The sequence below is a fragment of the Carlito syrichta genome, unplaced genomic scaffold (genome assembly GCF_000164805.1).
Source record: "Carlito syrichta isolate Samal-C Ts95f unplaced genomic scaffold, Tarsius_syrichta-2.0.1 Scaffold289015, whole genome shotgun sequence".
Classification (NCBI taxonomy): Eukaryota; Metazoa; Chordata; class Mammalia; order Primates; family Tarsiidae; genus Carlito; species Carlito syrichta.
In genome coordinates this window covers 401,900-421,985 of record NW_007233111.1, presented here as the reverse complement: position 1 = coordinate 421,985, position 20,086 = coordinate 401,900, and the positions used below count along the sequence as shown (strand labels likewise).

At 35.8% G+C, this 20,086-nt stretch overlaps 1 protein-coding gene across 1 annotated transcript in view; it reads left to right on the top strand.

Moving 5' to 3' along the window:
- The window catches only part of KCNH7 (potassium voltage-gated channel subfamily H member 7), a 138,676-nt gene that overhangs the window by 21,688 nt on the left and 96,902 nt on the right, over nt 1-20,086 (top strand). The gene's annotated exons all lie outside the window — the stretch shown is intronic.

The window sequence follows — 20,086 nt, the reverse complement described above, 5'->3', positions numbered from 1 at the left end:
AATAAATCAAAAAATCAGCCGTGGTAGCGCATGCCTGTAATTCCCAGCTACTTGGAAGGCTGAGGTGGAAGGATCGCCGGAGCCCAGCAGGTCGAGGCTGCGGTGGCCCAGGAGCAGCCACTGCACTCCAGTCTGGGCGACAGAGTGAGACTCCAACTCAAAAAAAAAAAAAAAAAAAGATAAAGAAAATAAGATGTATGAAGGGATCTAAGTGAGCCAAGAGATTTTAATCTGGATAACGGAGGATGAGAAAGAATTTACTATTAGTCCACAAGTATAATGTTCCTATAGTTTATTAAGCAGAGTAATCAAGAAAATAAACTTAGACTGAATCACAAAGAGACTTAGGTCACAAGAAAGAAATTTTTTAATATTTAAAAGGCCATATAACTTTTAAGTCTATGTAGAACTTTAAAGCCAAAATAGATTCCCAATATTTAGCATTCATGTAAGTCTATTACAGGCATGGAAATAGACATATGGTCAATTTAATAATTGCTGACATTGATTGAGCATCGTACTATGTGCCAGGTTCCGTGCTGAGGGGTTTAGTAGATTATCAATTTTAATCAGCATGACAGCCCGATGAGTGAGTACTATTTTTATCATACCCACTTCATAGAAGCAGAATTAAGTTCAGCAAGAGATTGCAACTTGCCTAGCTCACATAGTAAATGGTGGAAGTAACCTTCAAACTGAGGTCATCCGACTTCCAAAGTGAAGTTCTTGGTCTCAAAAACATACCTTCTTTATGATTTTTTGTTTCCCTGTCTGCTCCCTACATCTCAGAAGTTATTATGGCAGTTGGACATACCTATAACATATGACTGCATCAACAAATGTCATAATCTGAATGTTTAATAAGAGAATGTGGCAGGTTTGGTCCAAAGTTCCTCAAACTCTTTTAAAAACCTACCAAAACCATCCTTGACAGAGGAGGTCATTTTCAGTTATGTCTCATTTAATTTTACATACCATCTAACTTATGCTAATTTTAGATTAGAATAGTGGAATTTTGGGTTTTGTTTGTGGTGTGCCACTCAGTTACAGAAAAATACGCAGATGAAGAAGAGTTCAAAGATCATGATCTTTTACTTTCTAGTGAACTTCGTTACTTGCCAATATGTTCATTATCTCTTTATTGTGATTCAATGTCTCTCAATTAATAGTTCTTTTCTGCTTTCTGGTTAATGGAGGGTTTTCAAAACTTTTTGTACTATAAAGACGTGGGGTATAAGTGAGGATTAACTATATAAAGTAGGCTGCATGCAAGTAAAGTTTGAGCAGCTGACTGGCCTTCATTCCCCCTGATAGTAGACCAGGTATCCTTTGTGTTGTCACATGCCCCCCACTCTCCTACCTCCCTCTTTCCTCTAGCGGTGCTCTGCTACTGCTGATCCCACTCTTGTGATAATGTGACTAGTGTTCAGGGCTCAGTATTCAGTTCTTTGTTTCTATAATAGTTCACTTAGTTTGATGGTCTCCAACTCCATTCCAAGTTGCTGCAAAGTAAGTCCATGATTTCATTTTTCTTTATGGCAGCATAATACTTCATCATGTATATGAACAACATTTTCTTTATCCAGTCCACTTTCGATAGGCAGTTGATTCCATGTTTTTGCTATTGTGAACAGTGTGCCAATAAACATGTATGTACAGGTGTCTTTTTGGTTCGAAACACCCATGTGTACATCAGATTAGGCAATGAATTCTAGACCGAGTCCCCAAAATTGAATGTCATAAAGGCTTAGATAGACAAGTGGGATCTTATCACTGAAAAACTTTTGCACAGCAAAAGAAACCACCAAGAAAGTAAAGAGACAACTCACTGAATGGGAAAAATATTTGCAAATTATATATCTGACAAAGTCCCAACATCCAAAATCGACAAGGAACTCAAATGATGTGAAAGGAAAAAAACTAACAACCTAATTATAAAGTGGGCAAAGGACATGAATAGACATTTCTCAAAAGATAGCATACAAGCAGGCAACAGACACATGAAAAAAATGCTCAACCTCACTAATCATCAAAGAAATGCAAATCAAAACCACAATGAGATCCCACCTAACACCAGTAAGGATGGCTATCATGAATAAGTAAAAAACAACAGGTGCTAGTGCAGGGTGGAGAAAAGGGAATGCTTCTATGCTGTTGGTAGGCATGCAAGCCATTCCTAAAAGAACTAAAAGTTGACCTTCCATATGATACAGTAATCCTTCTCCTGGGAATATACCTGGAGGAACATAAATCAATTAGTATTTATTTTTTACAGAAATTTAAAACAAGTATCTGTAATTTAGGTCTCCTTTAAAAGGAAGATTAATTTGTAATGCAGAAATTTTAATGGAGAAATAGCATTGATTTTGTCTTATTAGTTAATGATTAAAATTATTTATAATCTGACTTAATAGTACACCACTTCTTAATATATTCTATAGTTTCTCTTAAATTGGATAAATTTAGTCCTAAATGTTTTTCAATGACAAGATTTTTAAAAGTCTTCAAGATACAACTACAAACTAAAAGTGGCTTTATATATAGCAGTATTTGTCAATAATTATGCTATGGGTTAAAAAAATCACACTTAATTTAAAGGATTAATTTTCAGCAGTCATTTTTATAAAGATGCATTGATTCTTCACTCTTGAAATTACTAAAAATGAAATTAACAATACTTCTACAGTATGATCAATATGTTCTCCTAAACTTCATTTTTTTAATCTAAACTGATTTAAATATTATGCAATCCTCAATAAAATTGTACAGATCATCTTGAACTGCCAGAAACAGTGATAATCACAAAATTTCAAATTAAATTTGAAAAGCAATGCAGGAGTACAAAATTGCCTCTAAACATTTCCAATTTAATATGACATTGGTTTTGCATCCATTGTTTTGCTGTTATTTATAGAATATCATCAGACTTGGTTCAGCAAAACAAATTCCCATGCATGTTTTCCCCATGCATGTTTGGGGTTTAGTCTATAAACTATGTCTAAACATGCAAGTTGAAATGAACACAATATATCTGGATGCTGCAAGTAGGACTTATCATCAGGATAATTATGGATTCAATACTTGTGACTGTTTAATAAATGTAAGTCAAACTGTTATGTACTAAAGTTGATACAAAATATATGTTAAGGTCATTACCTTCATTGACCTTTGTTAAATACAAAACTTTGGCTGGGTGTGGTGGTTCATGCCTATAATCCCAGCATTTTGGGAGGCTGAGTCAGGAGAATTGTGCTAGCCTATGTGTTTGAGGCCAGCCTGGCAAACATAGGGAGATCTCATCTCTACAAAAATTGAAGGAAAAAAAAAAAAAGCTGGGCCTGGTGGTGCACACCTATAATCCCAGCTACTAGGGAGGCTGAGGCAGAAGAATCAGTTGAACCCAGGAGATCAAGGCTGCAGTAAGCCATGATCATGCTGCTGCACTCCAGCTTGGGTGACAGAATGAGACTCCAACTTAAATAAATAAATAAAGAAATACAAGGCTTTGAGCTTTAAAATCCAGTATTATGTGTTCTAGTCTTCTCTGGTCAAGTAAATATATTCCATAATCTTGTCAATAATAAGGAAAAGATAAAAGGTAACTGTGGATATTTTAGTAGCAATTAATTAATGTAAGCCTACTGTATGCTACATATATATTAAATATAAAGTAAGTGTGTTCATTACTTGAAAAGGAAAGTGTGGAAATTTTTAGAAACAACACATTAATTTTGTCTATTTTCACTAAATGGTATATGCATATCAATACAATCATTTGCTGACATATATTCTAAATTAAAATAAAATTTTATTTCAGCTTAAAATACCTAATTAGCTAAAAAAAATTATACGCTTTCATATTTTAGGTGTTTAGGTGATGAAGTAATAACATATCCATACGAAACCCTGGTAACCACTAACTAAAAGCCATAGCTGTTAAAAAGCACCTGTTTGGTTTTGTATATTCATCATACATTTTACAATGAAGAAAAGAAAAGAAAAATCACCTACTTTAAAAGTTCTGTCAGCCAGAATAATCAGGTTGAAAATAGATGCTTGAAGTAAAGAAGTAAAATATGAGTGGTCAGGAGAGACAGGTAAAAATAATTTAGTTTAGAGTACATAGCAATAGCCTGGTTGCTTTGGCAACTGAGGCTCACAAAGATTGTGGATATCTCTTGCCAAGATGATTTGGTTCTTTCCTCCACTTGGTGCAGGCCTTGAGATAAATATCAGACTAAGGAACAGCACAAAGAGAGAGGTCCTCTGCTCCTTTCCCCTCCTAGCCTAAGCGTTGGGACAAACACACAGTTCAAGGTGGGTTGCATATTGAAGCAGTAAACATTTCATGTTTCTCAGGACAGGAAATGGGTAGAGGATAATTATCATTTATAAAAATGCCCAGGCAGACATGACGTTTTCTACACCCAAACAGCCCAAGGCTTTGCAAGTTTCAGTGACAGGAAGTGAATTGGATCATGGAATCTCATTCAGAAAGAAATTCCAAATAAAAAAGTTAAAATAAAAGAAAAGGTCTCATTGGTTATCTGGATGGTGAGATTGTAGGTAATATATTTTTCCCCTCTAGCTCTACTTCTCTGTATTTTGCAGATCACATTTATAATGGAAAAATGTTCAACTAGATAATAAGCCCTCTAAAACTCAATTGTTCCTAAAGAGTTCATTAAAAAGCAGTTAATCTTCACAGAATTTTAGAATTCAAAGTAAATTTAGATATCAGCTTCCCCAGGGTTTTTCAAAATTTTCTGATCAATGGAATTATCTGGAATACCCACATTCTCCCACTCCACTCCCCACCCCAGCCCCTGAAATTAAATAAGTTTTAGTGGTGCCCAAGGATCCTAAACTTTTAACAATCCCTATTTCATTTGTGACTACTACTGCCATGTTATTAAGATCAGGAAAACTTGAAAAATATGGCCACAGCCCAATCTTTTCATTCAGCAGTTAAAGAAACCAAAAAGGGAATACAGTGTAGACTTGAGTTTTATATTTCTTTCTTGTTGCAAGTTCTTCTAGGAGGACTCAAAAGAGCCTGAAATTTATTCATAAAAATTGTGTATTTATTCTTGCATGTTTAAACTTCAGTCACTTTCAAAGTACTCTCCATTTGATGCAGTGCATCTATTGAGATGCTTTTTTCCACTGCTCAAAATAGTTTTTGAACTCAATTTCAATGCCTTTTGGTACTTATGCCATTTTTCATTTTACCTCTTCCACATTTGTAAAACGTTTCCCTTTGAGGACTTTTTCATCTGTGGAAACAAAAAAAAGTTGCTTGGAGTGAGATCTGGTGAATAGGGAAGGTGGTGCATGGGGGTTGTGCTGGTTTTGGTCAAAAACTGCTGAACGTTCAATACAGTGTAAGCAGCTGCACTTCTAAATCACTCATGAAATGGGTAAACATGTTGAAAGACTCTCCAAAAGCAAAAGAAAAAAAAAATTCACTGAAGCCAAATGCTGCCTCTCACAACAGTACACTAGCTGGTATACTAATGCCAATGGATTCCTAGAACACTTACCTAGAGGGGCAAGCCTGTACTACAAGGGGCCGGCCCTGCAAAAAATAATTTTTGTTTTATGGATCTTATCTCATATCTCTTTCTTTAAAAGTCTTAATGAATTAATTAGTTACGTTATATGCTCTTGTGATGTTTTAATTTCAAGATTTTTGTTAAAAATAAAAAGACATGTTAATTCTTATTTAGGCAATCATACTGGAGAAAAAAGTTTAAGTTCAGGGGTTAGCTACTGAGTCCAGAGGGCAGCTACTGTCATATTGAATTACTGTACAAATTCTGTAAGAAAGAATTTCCATTTAAGAGAACTTGCATAGGTCAGAATGCTCTAGAGTATCTTTCTCAGAATACTGGTCTTACGGGGTTTTCCCAGAAATAAATATTTTCTTAGTTCAATAGTACCTGCTACAGAAATTAATATGGGAAATTAGCATATTAACAGTTCTGAGAATTCCTGAATTAAATACACCTATAAACTTTGGTTTACCCAATATTTCTCAAACACTTTTTAATGACAGAACCCATTTTAATTGTCTGTTTGTTTATATAAAACCGACCTATTGATATCCTGAGGAATTCATATGATGGGTATGGGACAATAAATCAGGAAATACTGGCCTAGACTACGTGTTTTTTCATAGATAATTGTGAGAACTGTATGTTCAACTCAAAGATGAATATGTTTAAATTTTTATAACACTTTAAAAGAAAGAAGTTTGGGATACGCATGGGGTAATAGTGACCAGATGGGGGAAAAGTATATAACAGGAATACATTTTTCCTCCTTGTTTTAATGAAGCCCATTTAGGTATCCTTTTCAACCATGTGCCAAATATAGAACTCAGCTTAGAGGAACTAAGGAAAATACCATATACATGTCATTTTCTGTTTTAAATATACTTGTGACAAGCACACCTGTGTTTTGAAACCTAGTCCTTTAAAATCACTTAAGTAGAAGGGAAAAAATGTGGGATGCAGAGTAATGGAGAAAAGAATTAAAGATCTAAATCTCCCTTCTCAGAGGACTGTAGTTAAAGCTGACCTTCTGTTGTGTTTTAGTGGCCAAAAAGTGGACACTGGAGAACCCTCCTTTTCATTCCTTTGTCCCAATGATCTGAGGTTGGAGGTACTAAGGATGTCACTTCAATGGGATGGGCAGAGGTGAGGTGGCCTATTGTGTGAGGAGAACCAGGTTACATAACCATGTTATTTTCCAGATTTCCTTGGCTCCTCTCTTTCCTGTTGGTCTGCCAGTTTTGTTTCCAATGTAGCATTAAAAAAAAAAATTACAAAACAGTCTCTAACCCAGTCTAGTTCCTGGTTTCTGTTGATCCTTCTCACATTTGAAGTGAAGAGTCAAGTTGACAAATTCTCATATCATTATCAGGAACACAGTCTTGATTTTTCAGGTTATAGAAATAAAGCTCAGTAGGATTGATTGAAATGAGTCAAAGGAAAAAAAAGAATGTAATAGAGGAAAATACTATGCTTCTCTTTCTTTGGTTGACTGGCAGCTGTCAGTTCAGCTGCACAATCCTGTTTCAGGGTGATAAACTGTCATTTGTAAATTATGCCCATAGCTATATCCATTATTCATGTATTTGCATTGGAAAATAGTGATTTCGGGCCCTAAATTTTCCTAACTGCAGGCACTAGCATTACTTCCTAAATTGATTTCTGTATTACCTCTTATGTCCTCTCTCTCTTTTTTTTATTTTACCATTATCAGATCCTACCAACCCACTTTATGTGTTCAATAAAGACTTCTTCTCTCTCCTTCCTGTGTTTCCTTTTATTGAAATGAATGAATAACTCCTGATGAGCAGAGAGCATTCTTTAATTCTAGTAAATGGACAATGCAAGCATAAGAGTTGAGTATAAAGTTCTCTGAATAAAAAGTATTTTCTAAACATGTATTACTTCATTCCACTCCACACAACCTATTACTTGAAAGTGAGTTAAAAACTATGTCATAAACCTACTGAGTAATAAAAAGAAAAAGATTATTATCATATTTTATATTTTCATATATATAATGAATGAAAATAACCCTTCAGCTTGGGTTCTGGTTAATCATTTTAAGATTTTGAATTTATTTCTTATATAGAATCCTCCAAATTTGCCTGCATTTTAAAAGCAAACTGCTCCTTTTTTAAAATTTTTATTTTAAAGATGCAGAGTACAATTCAGGGTCAGGTATACTAATGGTCATTGTACAGGTAAAGTTTGGACCTTGCTTTCGTCCCCACTTTTACCTGGTTTGAGATCAAGTATCCTTATTGATGATGTATATCCCTTCCCCACCCCCTCTGGCAGTTTCCCACTACTGCCCATCCCTTTCTTGTATGATAATTATGATAATTGTTCAGGGTCAGTTTAGGAGTGAGAACATGTGGTACTCAGTTATATGTTTCTGTGATAGGTCACTGAGTATTACAGACTCTAAATGCAAACTGCTCCTTTAAATCAATAAGGTAGAGAAGGGAATATATTAACATGAACACAAGTTGATAGTCTCACATTTGAGGTAATTTTGTTCCATTTTGAAATTCCAGACCATTTGGTTGGGTTAAGATCAGAGAAAACAACAAAGACATATATTTCTTAATTTCTGTTTCTTTTCTATGTGTCTTCGTTATTTAATGTTTCTATGACGGCTGAGTAATTCACAAACAAGGCTTAGGCTCAGAATTGGGCATCTACATCTGCTGAGGGCCGCAAATTGCTTCCACTTGTAGTTGAAGGCAAAAGATAGCCAATGTGTACAGAGAACATATGACAAGAAAGAAAGCAAGAGAGGAAGGGGGGAGGTGCCAGACTCTTTTTAATGACTAGCTCTAATATAATGCAAGAACTCACCACTGTATGTACAGCCACTATTTGTGAGGGATCCACCCCCATGACTCAAACGCCTCCCACAAGGCACCACTGCCAACATTGGGGACCAAATTTCAACAAGAGGTTTGAAGGGTTTGAAATATCCAAACTACAACACCATACAATGATCTCTAGCACATCTAACTGCCAAAAGAAGAATTATTGCACATTGTATGGATAAATTAGGATTCATCCTGACTGTTGTGGTTACTCTGGTTTCTTCACTATGTTTTACTATAGCAACTTTGGAGGAAAGTTCCTTTACAACATATTAAACTATCTTAATGCAATTGCTCAAATAGTTTTTAAACATGTGCTCCTTAGCCTACATGGTGCCAACAAAGAAAATGAGGCCCAAGGTAAAAGAGCTTTGAGACCATTACACTACTACAGACTCAGCAGGACCAATTTCATTCCAGGTGGCCTTATATATTGATTTTGTCTTAAGACAGTGTGTGTGTGTGTGTGTGTGTGTGTGTGTGTGTGTGTGTGTGTGTGTGTGTGTAAGGACTTGATTTATTTAGGTCAGATGCCCTAAATAAATTTATCTAGTTCTGTTATTTATTCTGTGTATTCCAGTATCAAAACTGCTTAGACATTTTCATTTATTGTAGTCATCAAGTTCTTATGTTTATAGTGTATTTTTAGTTAAGTGAATTTTCCAGAACTCCACAAATTGTTTACTGCACACTCAAGACTAGAACCCAGATTTCTGGACTCTGAGTTTGCTCATTTCACTCGGCACTTCCATTTGGAGTAAGGCCATTTTAATTCCAGTATCCTCTCTTCACCTATGCTGGCAAACTGCCAGAATCCCAACAGCCTCCTAGCTCACTTCTCCTAACCCCAATTCCTCTTTTCTGTAAGACAAATACCTCCAGAAGTACAAACAGAGTTGCTACCAGATGTGAATTTTCATAACTAGTTAAAACCAAGTAGTCAAGCAAGGTACTTTTTGCAAGATGAACATTCTACTATCAGCCTCAAAAATAAGACAGAAAATTAACTTTGTAGAAAAACAAATTTAATTTTTAATACCGTAATGAAAATTTAAATAGTTATTACTCATTTGTTCTGAGAAAATTCTTAGAAAAAAAGAATCTGATGCTACTTTTGTGCCAACTAGTTCAAATGTAGAATTGGTATTAATTGTCAAGAAGAGATACAATGTTCAAGAATATAAAAAAAGCAATGAAAAAAATAATGAACTTCTGTTCCTTGGGAAATTATTTTTATCATTGAAAAATAGGCTTCCTAAATGTTGCCAAAAATAGTAATTCCACACTGCAGAATTCCTCCTTTATTTCATGTGAAATTGAAATCCATTTAAAAAATATAGCAAAAGAAGGAAATACATGCCCCATAGATGGAGAAAATACCCTGAAACGTGGTTTAGCTAGTATGACCTTCTACCAACAATATCTTGAAGAGGTTAAATGTTAAATATTGACATAATTGGTTTAAGGTAGATTTGTAAAATATTTCCTATGCATTATTTTAATATACGTGCTTTTGTTTTCCACTCATATGAAATATTATATTAGCTATTTGAAAATTTATGAAATTCAAGAATGAAATTTCAAAATACATTAAGATAAGAATATACTTTGCTATTTTTCTGTATTCTTTATTTCCTTAGCTTATGAAAACTTAATTTCTTACTAATAGAAGTCCTTCCTCATCCTCAGTCTTTGAGAATAAAGAATAAATTCAGAACACAATTACTGGTACATAATAAGTTCCAGGATTTTTCAGTTAAAATAGGTGTAAAGTAGCTTGATGATAGCTGCCATATAATTATTTTCAACTGACATTTGGCATTCAGTCTGTTCTGGAAAACATCAAGGATAGACTAAGTTTTGTAATTTTTTTTTTGGTGTAGCTAACCAGTAAAGAAAGGAGAGATTCTTGATTAATCTACAAAGGTTAGAAGAACCTACTTCTACAACATTTTCAATTTCCTAAAGTTTTGTAGCCTTAGAAAGTAGCAGACATCAACAATATCAAACTCTTCTCTGGCTTTGGCTTAATGCTTAACCTGAGTAACCTGCTGCACACCTTGATTCTGCTTCAGCCAGTAAATGTAGTGTAGCTTTTTAAAAGTACTGGCATTGTTTGCAACAGTTATTCCCAAGTCTTAGAGAGAAAACTTTTTTATTTTAATAGGTTAATTCCTTGGCTGCACTATCACTCACATAAACTCACTTTAATATAGCCTTTGAAAACAACCCTTCTCATGTTCCTGGAAAGCAAACACACACACACACACACACACACACACACACACACACCAGAAGACATTTGTGTGTTTCCTTACCCCATAGTGTTCTTACACTACACATGCTTTCCCCCTTTTCTGTCACTGTATTCTCAATCCTCACCAGCACATAAACTCTATTCTGGGGAAACAGTTTCTTTTAAGCCCCCCCTGTCTTGCTCATGACGAGACTTTAAAATTTGCTTGAAGTGATACCTAGACTAGCAATACTTCCATCATCTTCTCTATATAATAAAGCCTTCACATTTATGAGATCCATATCATGTCTGGGTAAATTTAGCAGGCTTCCCAGCTTGTGCTGACCTCTCCCATCCCTAAACCCTATAGACAATTAGCTTATTTTTATACAACTGAACAATTTATTTTCATGCTGTTTTGTATCTCTTGGTAGATGGCTAGGTAATGATGATACATTAATGACAGACAGATGATAGATATAGATAGATAGATAACTTGTGTGTATTTGGGTCTGTATAATGATTTTCTTTCATCTTCTTAGCTATGCCTTGAGAGATAGAATCATAATAGTTTTTTTGTTATTTTTAAAAATATTGCCCAAAGGACCTAACACAGTGCTCATTCATAGTTGGCAATCAGGCTAAGTAAAATGCACATTTTATTTAGTGCATAAAGTACATTTTTGGTATTTACAAGAGAAGATTCTAACTTCTGATAATACTTTTTGGTAAGAGGGCATAACAACCTCACTTATCCATTCATGTGATATTTATTGAATCCCTACTAAGCTCCAGGCAGATCATAAATTAATTCTACATTTTTTATATACTCTGTCTTTGCCCTCTCCTTTTTACTTAAGAAAAAAGAGACAGGAAATGATGGGGAGACACTGTTCTATATATAACATGTCGGATAAAACCAGCCTGGACTGAATTGTAAGAGGTTGAGATTTTCTGATTCCATTAGCTTCCAAGTAGGAAGATAGGTAAATATCACTTGTATCCAAATTCCAGCCCCTATCATTGACTACTGACAGTATTCTTGACTGCCTTGTTTGAATCGTCTTTGTCTTAGATTCTTAATTTGAAATAGGAAACTATCTGCCTCGTTGTAGACTCTCAATAAATGTTTAGTGTCCATTCCAAGGCAAAACCACAAATAATTTTCTCACTCTCCAGACATTTACAGAGCACCTACTCTGAAGAGAAATCTCCAGTAATATGGTGACACATCCTGTCATCTAGTTGAGTGGACAAAAATATAAAGAATAACAAAACATATATCAAAGTACGATAAATTTTATACTGTAACAGAAAGGGTGATCTGTGAGCACAAAAGGAGTATATAACCCAGTCGGAAGAAATTAGCGGTAGTGACATCTACATTGAAACATGAAACTAGAAGTTTGGCTGGGTAGAAACCCAGGCAGGAAGGGTGCGAGACAGGCACAGATAGTAGCACAGAGGTTTCCAAGCCAAGTAAATAGGAGAGGCAAAGTCCCAGGGGCAACTGTGGGAAGAGTAGCATGAGACAGCTTCCATTTCTGAACCAGGCTCCTTTTTCCTGCCTCCTTTTCCTTGACCCTTTCGCTTAGTAACTTCTTGCTTTATAAGCCAGATCATTCTTCCAGGTCAGTTTTCCATTCCAAAGTGTTCCTTTCATGTCGTGGATGACTATCAGATAAATTACACAAATGTTCTAAAGTAATAGACAAAATTTTAAATAGAATTTGTTTAAAAATAAATCCTCTTAGTTCTTGCCATCATAATAAAAATCCATGTTTTCTGAATGCTACTAATTTGATTAGAATGTCTCATGTAAAAAACTGCATGAAAAACAGAGTTTTGTTCTCACTGGGATGTATTTACATCTGGAGGAAGAAACTCATTAACTCAAATTATTGTTTTATTGATGGACATCTGTGGGATGGAGGTAAAGGGGCAGGAAAAAAGGAAGATACGTTTTAGAAGCAGTCTTTGTTCTATTTGCATCTACCCAAATTTCCTACCAGTCCACCTTTCTCAGGGACCACCAACCCAATTGCCATAATTGTTTTGCTTTCATCACCTTAGAAGGAGTCAGGAGCTCAAACAGCCTTCTTCTAAAGGAGGAGACTTAATTGTAGTTCATAATAAATTTTTAAATGTGAGGTACTTCCTGTGTTTTCTGTAGATTGAACCATTTACAATGTAATAATTGGTCAGGAAAACTATGAAAAATGCATACACCACAAGTGTCCATTTAAAATAGTAGTATTTTAATAAAATTTAGATTTAAAAAGCAGAGTTCTTATATAACTAAACTGAACTCCGTTTTTTATGGCTTAATCTAATGGCTGCCTTCAACTAGAGATTTTCTTTTCTCTCCTAATGTCTTAAAATAGCTTCATTAAACTCTGAGAAACGATGTTCTCCTTGGCAAAAATCATTCTTCACAGAATATCAGGTTACATTTGCAATACATTCAAATAAAATTTAAGATGACATTGTCATGAAATAGAAATTAAAATAAATTCTACCTCTTATTTTGAGGATCAGCCTACACATATTTTTATGCTATGAAAGACAAAAAGTCAGGAATTAATATACTAAAAAAAAATATTAGGAGGGACTCTTGGCAATGCCTCTCCAAGGCATCCCCAGGTGGGTAAAAAATATTACTTTTCTTCTGCTTTTGACATCTGATTCTACTCTATACTTAGGTCATGCAATCATCACAACATACACACACACACACACACACACACACACACACACGCACACACATATATGTCCACGCTGATTCCTTAATGTTACATTTCAAGTTTAATTGTTCTACCTCTATCTTAGGAGACAACACTTATTGAGTGTCTTCAAATAAATGCTCCTTGAGTGTTTATTTCTCTTATGAGTATACATATACATTTTATTTTTAATCTATAAAAAAGGAACAAAATATTTATTATTACTTAGCTTATCTAAAGTATCAAAGCTAATTGCTCATTTAGCTGAGTTTTGAGTTGTATTTTGGTTACTGATCATTTGCTTTCATCAATAAATCATACACTTGCTTAGATTCTACAAGAACATATAACGTTCACAAGCCTTTCATTTCACCAGAAATTTCTACACATAAAACAAAAACCTTTGAGCAATACATAAGGGTATCCTTTAGCTAATACATAATTAGCACTAGTTTTAAAAGATAAGTGATTTGTATTCAATTTATCAATAAATATAAGACATAAATTTCAGATATTGAATGACTTTTCAGATAATTTTTTTAAAGTCTTGTAGATCTTCATTCCCCCATTCTAATAAGAAGGCTCTAATACAAGGCTCCATTCTATCAGTCAGAAGTAGAATTTTCCAATAACTGAGTCATCCCCACTGACCTAAATTTAGAGTGCAGTACTGTACCTCTCTCCCCTCCCTCGTGATTTCTGTGAACAGATCTGAAGATTTAAAATAAAAATTCCCCATATGTTTTATTTGTATCTGTTCTGCTTCCATCTCAAAAGCACCAGGAAAGCCCAGGGAGTCACAATGATTAAGGACATGTTCTGGAACTTAACCTGCTCTCTAAAACGGGATGCATTCCAGAGCATAAAAGAAACTCTGAAGTAGGTCAGGAGCTTTCACTGCCCGAGGGCCTACCTTACCCAGGAGGTAAGGAGGAGGTTTGAAATTAAATTAGCGCCAGAAACTTCAATGAATCATGATCCTGTGGCTTCATATGAGACTGGAAAGTAAGGAAATACAGTGTGTCATAAGACCTTCCAAACCTCATTGATTCAGACTTTGTGATTTTGAATTTGCATTAATTCAGATAAAGACCTGGTTTGAAATAGTTCTGTGTATTCCCTGAAGTGGGTTGAGGGGGGATAGAGGAGAGAAGTTGCAAAATGAAAACGGGAAATATTTAGTCTATGAGATTAGAAATCAACAAAAATCTCCCCAGGGTTAGTTTAGTAGAGTCATAGAGTGAAGGTGCTAATTACAAAGTATTCTTATTACACTTGAACCACTGTATACCAAACAAGCAGATTAAATCTACAAAATGCTCATTACTGAGGTAAGCACATGATGTTCCCTGACCTTAAGCAGGTCACAGACACATGTGGACCAGTCTGGCCACTTCCACCTGTAATAGTCTACGGTACTATAAAGAACAACGATGTGGGAAGAGATAGTATGTTTTAAACTGGCAATGAAAGATAGATATAGCTTCTTCCAAGAGAAATCTAGGTCAAAAGAAGGATTGGGAGACTCAAGGCAATTTTGTGTGTGAAGACCTTTCCAAGGCCCTGCCTGAAGAGCCCGAGCTGTGTATGGTCTCACCTCTATGTGCTGCCACAGTACCATTGTACCTAGCCCCACTTCGTCTTAAGTACCATTTCTTCAAGGATACCTTCCTCAGCTTAAGTTAAATTCACCCAGTTTTACACTCTCACTAGACCTTCCTTTAATCTTATATTACACATATCACAATTGTGATGAAATCTTTATTTGTGTAGCTATGTGTGTCGTGCCCATCTTTCCCCACTAGTATGTAAGCTCTTTGAGGTTGAGGACTGTGTCTTTTTTGTTTTTCGTAGTTTCCTCAGTGTCTGGTACAGTGCAGGTACTCAGTAACAGTCAGGTTGGTGGATGGATGGGTGGATAGATGGATGAGTGGATGAATGCCTGGATAGATGGATGGACAGATGATGGATAGATGGATGGCTATATATAAAAAGTAGGCATGTGTTTGAAGAGGTAAGGTAGACTCCCAACTCTACTGTGCTCCCTCCTAAATTGATTATGGTATTTGGCTTTTAAGAGGGGAATTGTAGCCGGGCTAGGTGGTTCAGCCTGTAATCCCGTGCTTTGGGAGGCTGAGGTGAGTGAATTGCCAGAGCCCGCAGGTTTGAGACCTGCCTGGGCAACTTGGCGAGACCTCATCTCTACAATAAATCAAAAAAAAAATTAGCCGGGCGTGGTAGCGCGCACCTGTAGTTCCATCTACTTGGAAGGCTGAGGTGGAAGTATCGCCAGAGCCCAGCAGGTTGAGGCTGCGGTGGTTGGGAGTGTGCCACTGCACTCCAGTCTGGGCAACAAAGTGAGACTCCAACTCAAAAAAAAGGGGGGGGGGATCGTATTTCATCCAGTAATAAAGAGAGACTAAAAGTAAGAAAGCATTAAAACAAAATATTTTTTAAATTTATAATAGTTTTACTTCTTAGTATATCGACATTCTTTCTGTGAAGTCAGAAATGACAGCCTACTTTTTTAAGACCTACCTGCTTAATAAAAAATAAAACTTTCTCTATGTAAAAATGCCCCTTCTCTATTCTATTTCTAAAGCTTACAGGAAAGACCTTGTTAACTTATTTCTTAGCTGGCTTGTGGGAGAAGCTAGAACTGGAAAGATAGTCAAAGGAAGAAGGTGCTGGTGAAGCTGCCAGACCTCCCTGTGCTCCAAGAGCCCCGGGCCCTGGCTTTGCCTCTTGTGCTCTCTGCCCCTTTAATAACTATATTGTAAGACTTGTGGTTTCTTACAACTCTCCAGGATAGTGAGCTCTGCACACTAATGGTGTAAGTGAGCAGGGCCTTAGTTTCCTCCAGGGGCAGTTCATGCTAACAGGTGGGATGAACCTACTATGCACCCATGACAGGAAAATCTGCTGAATGTCAGGAATGATCATAAGGACCCAAACTTTCAAGATACTGCCTTTAATTGTTACTTAGTACTAGGCAAGAATTGGATACTTCTCTTTAACTCTTGTTCTTCTTACTGCAGTTAGGAAATTTGTCCTTAAAAATCAGTTTTAATAGGTGCTTCTGAATGATAAGGTTTACGTGCCTAGCCTAAGCTTTAGATGTCCTATTTTGTAATTCCCGAGGTAACTGAAATATAAATAAATATGATGCCCAGAGCAGCAACTTCTGCTCCTGACTAATGCACATTTTTATTGCTATCATATAAAAGCTTGTATTGCAAATGTGGGAATTAATCATATGCATAACTACTTTTAACATCTGAGAAGCTATATTTTCAGTAGAGGTAACAATAGGATCTTATTTTTTAAAACTTCAAGTTCACAAATATTCCCTAGAATTGTATTTTTTCTTCAGCTCATACAGAAATGACACATGATGCTTTCTGCATTATTTACTAAAGATAGTATAGGATTTACCTCTGTTTCATCGATTATCTCAAGAATAGTATTTATAGATGATTTAAAGTTTACTTAATAAAGTATACTAATGAATATAATGAATCTTTTATATTAAAGCTTAGAGCAAAGATATATAGCTTAGTAAAATGGAAGTAATTTAAGATTAACTGGTAAAAATACTTCATTAATTTAAAATTAATATCCTTTTTTAAAATATATATTACATTAAAATCTAAAATCTGCTGTAAAAGTCACCTACTGATAGCATCTGTCTTCATAACAAGTTAAATGATAGTTTCAAGATAATGAGTTTTTCTTAATAACTGACTTATTAAAGTACTCTGAGGTATTCTCATCTAGTAGTAATGTCAGGCAAATATTAATATTTTGATACAGCTTCTGGTATAATGAATGTGTCTTAGAAGATTAACACAAGAAGTTTGCTCTATTTATAAAGTTCCAGTGCAATTTTGACCAGAAAGTACAAGGGTATTACTTCAGCAAATTTCACTAAAAAAAAGCTGAGGATTGATAGCATGAATTTCATTAATGGGCACCAGACTCTTTTAATGAGATGCCAAGCTTCAGGAGGCTTCATCTGAGTTCTAAATGTTCAGGACAAGGCTTGCCAATTTGCTTTGCTGAGGGCATAAAATGCCTCCCACAAAAGGGTCTTCTCCAGTTGCAGTTTTCTGGGTTAATGTATTCTGGGTTGATTTATCTCACCCATTGGCTGCTGCCCTGGGAATTTCAGTGTTCATACAAACTAACAAATATCTACCAGACGAACACCAGCAATGCTCAGCTGGCTCTTTGTCCCTCATGGGAAATTTTTTCAGTTAGAGCCTGGTAATTGTTTAGTGCAGCTGCTGCAGTTTCAAGGGTGCCAGCTCATCAGAGTCAACTGTATGCACACAGTCCATGACTCATGAGGCTGGGAATGTACACATCACGGGTGGGTGAGGGCCTTCAAGGACTCCATTTTAAATTTATCTGCTTCTTTGTAAGCTATTTGGGGGATAATTCACAGTGAAAGGCAGTTATTTAAGGGGTATAAATATCCTATATCATCGTGAAATTTAACTATAGGCATGAGTAATAGTCTCATCTTTATCAAAAAGCGTTTGCTGTATATATCTCAACATTTTCTTGTCTGTACTGTATGTGTTAAAATAACAATTATATTGTAAGACTTGTGGTTTCTTACATACGCCCAAATATGGGACAAAGAGCTGGCATAATATTCAAAGTGAGGGACATTCACTGGAGACTGGAAATGCAAGCACAGTTCTCTGGCCTGATGCCCTGCTAGCTGGCATAGGGTTCACTACAAGAACTTCCACAATTATTCTAGAAATACCAAAAATGTATTTTGTATGAAAACAGATTATTGTTGTGAGGCAATTTGAATTCATTGGGGCTTTATTGTCAATTAGAGGTAGTAATATCCTCCTGAAAATTCTCCTAAATTTTATTATATACACAAATGGCATCTTTAAATAGTGTCAACCTGACACATATATATACCAAGTGCCTCCAGGAGCTTGTAGTATCTATAATGAAAGGATGAGAATTCTTGACATATTAATTATCTATTGCTGAGTAAAAAAAAGTCACAGTCTTTTGATAACTGAACATTGGGAGTGACATCCCATCAGAGGGTCAGGCACATTGGCTCATACCTATAATCTCAGTGCGGAGATGGGAGGATAACTTGAAATCAAGAGTTTGAGACCAGTCTGGGAAGCATAGAAAGACCCCTTCTCTATGAAACATAAGGTTAAAAAAAAATTAGTGTGGCATAGTGGCATGCATCTGTAGATGCCTGGGCCCAGAAGTTCCAAGTTGCAATAAGCTATGATCACACCCACTGCACTCCAGCCTGGGCAACACAGCAAGACATTGTCTTAAAAAAAATGAAATAATCAATTCAGTAAATCCAGCCTACTCTCAAGGGACAAGAATTACACAGAGACATGAATATCAGCAGGTAGAAATCATTGTTTACCATATAGAGTCTGTCTACTACATGGAGGGACCATGTAAATTAAAGACCTCAGCATTTCTCTCTGGAATTATAACAGCCACCTCTAATTGGTTTCAGAACCTCCAATTTTGATCCACTCCAATCAAACTGTCTTTGCAGTGGCAAAGTAGTCTTTCAGAACTGAAAATCTGATTATGTCATTTAATAGCTTTGCTAACTGTCCTCAGGAGAATGTATAATCTCCTTATTATGACCCTTTATATACAATGCATAAAGACAGTATTAAGTGCTCTTTATGATCTTTAGCTGTAAAGCCAAAATGGCTGGCTTCTAATCCTGGCTCTGCAATTATCAGTTTTATGCCCCTGGGCAAGTTTGTTAACCACAAGGGGCTTCAATTTCCTCATTGTAACCTAAGACAGTAATAATACCTACTTTATAGGATTACTGTGAGAATTCAATGAGATTATCCTTGTCAGCTCTGAGCACAGCGTCTAGTACATAGAAAGACCTCAGTGAGGGTGGATTGTTATTACAACTTCCCATTTTATCTGGAGCCCTTTCACATTATATTGTGCAACTATAGCCACCTACAGTGTTGAGCCCATTTGATCTCTTTAGAGGCTGTTTCTTGGGCCTGGAAAGACTTTCCCTCAAATGGAATTTTCCTCATCTGGAATAAAAAGAACTTCCATTTATTCTTAAAAATCCAATGTAAAGAGTTAAGTTTTCCTCCAAGAAGCCAGTACATACCCACACACACACAAATACACACAAATTCTGAACTAGGTGGCCTTCTCTGTACTCCCTCAGCTCCCATGCCTAAGCCTGTCATGGAATGCATCACAGTCTATCGCCATTAGTTACATCTCTATACTTCCTATTAAATGTGAGCATTTTAATTTATGCATCTACGGAGGCTAGTTCAGTGCCTGGAATATAGTATGTCCTCAGTAAATATGGGGAGAACAATTTAATAACTAAATGACTTGAGTGATTTCTGATACATTCTCTTTCTCCATTTCTTTTTTCTTTCTTTCTTTCCTTTTTTTTCTTTTTTTTTTGAGTTGGAGTCTCACTCCGTCACCCAGACTGGAGTGCGTTGGCTGCTTTCCCACACTGGAGAACCTATTTGCTGGGCTCCGTGTATTTTTTATGCTATGACATTTTTTTTGCACTGACTACATGGCGTGGCTTTCTAATCCTAGATAAATTATAAATGCTAGTGAAACCTCTTCCTAACATGTCTGATTTGTAGGGGTTGACTCTGTCAGTCCTATAACAAAGTTAGTCCTATAGGAAATAAA